The sequence below is a fragment of the Priapulus caudatus genome, unplaced genomic scaffold (assembly GCF_000485595.1).
Source record: "Priapulus caudatus unplaced genomic scaffold, Priapulus_caudatus-5.0.1 Scaffold740, whole genome shotgun sequence".
Lineage (NCBI taxonomy): Eukaryota > Metazoa > Priapulida > Priapulimorpha > Priapulimorphida > Priapulidae > Priapulus > Priapulus caudatus.
The window spans coordinates 50,435-53,691 of NW_014577801.1; positions in this window are offsets into that span (position 1 = coordinate 50,435).

A 3,257-nucleotide genomic window follows, 5' to 3' on the forward strand; every position below is an offset into this window, starting at 1 on the left:
TATTGTGCCGTTGTGCACAACTGTAGTACGCAGATGTACCACACACAGTTGTACCACACACATGTACCACCAGTATTATTAATCAATGTTTGTAGAATGAGTGTAGGTGTTCGATGTCGTGATTGTAATTTAGATGAGTAGAGAACAGCAGCATCACAAAAAAAGAATACAAATAAAAAAATAAAAATAAACAATAATAAGAAATAAGAGAAACTAACAAAGTCGACTACCGTATAAATGAAGTCTAGAAGTCTGATCATTATTGTGTCGCTTCATTGCAGATATAAATAATATTATTTATTTTATTGCAGATGAACAGCAATCTACAGGAGACCTGCCAGGCACTGGAAGAGCAGAAGCAGCGGTTGCAGGGAGACCTCGCAGCAGTCGAGTCCAGGCTGACCGACAGCCAATCAGAAGTTGGCAAGTTGAAGGTGCAGACTGAGGTGTGCATGAAGGTTATGATCAGGGCCGGACTAAGCGTGTGGGGGGCCCGGGGCACGTGCCCCTGTTGCCCCGCCCTTAATCCGCTAGTGGTTATGATCAAACGCTAACGTCTGTCGCAGCACACGTAAATATAGACATAGATGTTTGAGACACAGCCAGTGCGACCGTTGGCTGTATCTACACGCAAAGTGATTTACCGCAATGAGGATGAGTGGGAGAAGCTTCACTTGACTTAACGAAAGGAAATTGAGTTAGCGGGAATCAAATCGGGGAAAAAATCATTTGATTTATTTTATAGTTTATTATATTTATTTGAAATTTATTAGACCAGTATTATCAATATAACCCATCATTGTTTCCGTGTGTGAATCAACTGCTGCCTTCGATTTGTTAACACGGCAGGTCTCAAAATTATCTCTAGATGAAAACCCTTTAGGGTGCGAAATTAACGGGAGTCCGCAGTCAAATACTCCCTGATTTGACATATGCAGGAGTCCGTGTGACTCCCTGAAAATTCTGCCATACTAACTAGTTCGTTCCAGAGCATGGCCTCGCGGAATTACCGTATTTTTTCAGCAAATGTCCAAAGAAAATTTGGCAGACGTGCAACCGCATGAATCTTCAAACTAAGAACATGTTATTGTTATTGTTATCTTTAATTTTGAACTTTAGACTATGGACTCCTTCATTTTGTTGCGGACTCCGTCTTTTTGAGGGTGGTCAAAAGTTAATTTCTACCCCTGCCCTTTGTGTAAAAAAATTCTAAAATTCAGGAACACACCTAGTGTAATCCACGTAGTTATAGAACATCATCAGGTGGAAGTTTGTTCAAGGTCGTATCAAGGGTGTGTGGGTGAGTGTGGTGCTAACACTGAGGTGTGGGTGGGTGGTGCTAACACATTGAGGTGTGGGTGGGTGGTGCTAACACATTGAGGTGTGGGTGGGTGGTTGCTAACACTGAGGTGTGGGTGGGTGAGTACTAACACATTGGGAGGTGTGGGTGGGTGTTTGCTAAACATTGAGCGGTGTGGGTGGTGGTGGGGCTACACATTGAGGTGTGGGCTGGGTGGTGCTAACTACATTGAGGTGGTGGGTGGGTGGTGCTAAACACTGAGTAGTGTGGTTGCGTGTGCTAACACATTGAGGTGTGGGTGGGTGGTGCTACACATTGAGGTGTGGGGTGGGGTGTTGCTAATCACATTGAGGTGTGGGTTGGGTGGTGCTAACACATTGAGGTGTCGGGTGGGTGGTGCTAACACATTGAGGGTGTTGGTGGTGTACTAACACATTGAGGTGTGGGTGGGTGGCTACTAACATCACTGCGGTGTGGGTGGTGTGTGCTAACACATTGAGGGCGTGGGTGGTCGTGTGCTAACACTGAGCGTGTGGGTGGGTGGTGCTAACACTGAGTGTGTGGGTGGGTGTGCTAACGACACTGAGGTGTGGGCTGGTGGTGCCTAACACATGTGATGTGTGGGTGGTGGTTGGCTAACACATTGAGGTGTGGGTGGGTGGTTTGCTAACACTGGGTGTGGGTGGTGGTTGCTAACACATTGAGGCTGTTGCGGTGGTGGTCTAACACATTGAGGTGTTGGGGGTGTGGCTAACACATTGCGGTGTGGGTGGGTGGTTGCTATACACATTGATGTGTGGGTGGGTGCGTTGCTAACACATTGAAGGTTGTGGGTGGTGTCTGCTAACACTGAGGTGTGGGTGGTAGGCTTGCTAACACATTGGAGTGTGTGGTGCGTGTGACTCAACACATTGAGGCTGTGGGTGGTGTACTAACCATTGAGGTGTGGGTGGTGGCTGCTAACGACATTGATGGTGTGGGGTGGGTGTGCTAAACACATTGAGGTGTGGCGTGGGTGGTGTAACACATGAGGTGTGGGGTGGTGGCTGCTGAACACATTGAGAGTGTGGGTGCGTGTGCTAACACATGAGGTGTGCGGTGGGTGGGTGCTAACACACTGCAGGTGTGGGTGAGTGTGCTCACACCTTGGCAATGTGTGGGTTTTTTTTTTTTTTTGGGGGTTTGGGTGCTAAACACCTTGAGGTGTGGGTGGGTGGTGCTAACACATCTGAGGTGCTGGGTCTGGGTGGTGCCTAACACCATTGAGGTGGGGTGGGTGGTGGCTAACACATTGTAGGGGTGGGGTGGGTGGTGCTAACACCATTGAGGGTGGTTGGTGTACTAACACATCGAGCGTGTGGGGTGGTGGTGCTACACACATTGAGGTGTGGGCTGGTGTTGCTAACACATTGAGGTGATGGTTGGGTGTGCTTAACATCACTGAGTGTGGGTGGGGCGAGTAAGGCGTGGGGTTCATACTCGTGTGGCATGATGGGCGAGTGTGACGTGGAGGCATGGTTGCAGGAGCTGACGCGGGGAGAAGGCATCTTTAGAGGAGAAGCTGCAGACGTGAGGAGGAGAGACGACGGCTTCTCATACAAGCATTTGCCGAACCTGACAAGGTGAGGCGCCGGCGCGTTGCTGGGCGATTTATCCGCTAGTCGTGCCTGGGCGGGAAGATACTGATTCTATCGACGCAGTTCGGCGCCTGGTGGAGAATCGAATATCAAGTTTATCGCCAGTTCGGCCTGGTGGCGAAAGAATATGTATATATATATATATATATATATATAATCTATACATATAGAGAGAGAGAGAAGACGAGAGAAGAAGAGAGACGAGACAGTTTATTGGCGCGCTGTCCGTGATGTGAGAATAGAGGAGCAGGGTCTCGTCAGCGGGTCTCTCCAAAGTCTTCATAAGTACTTATTTGCCAAAAATAAAATAACAGCCTTAT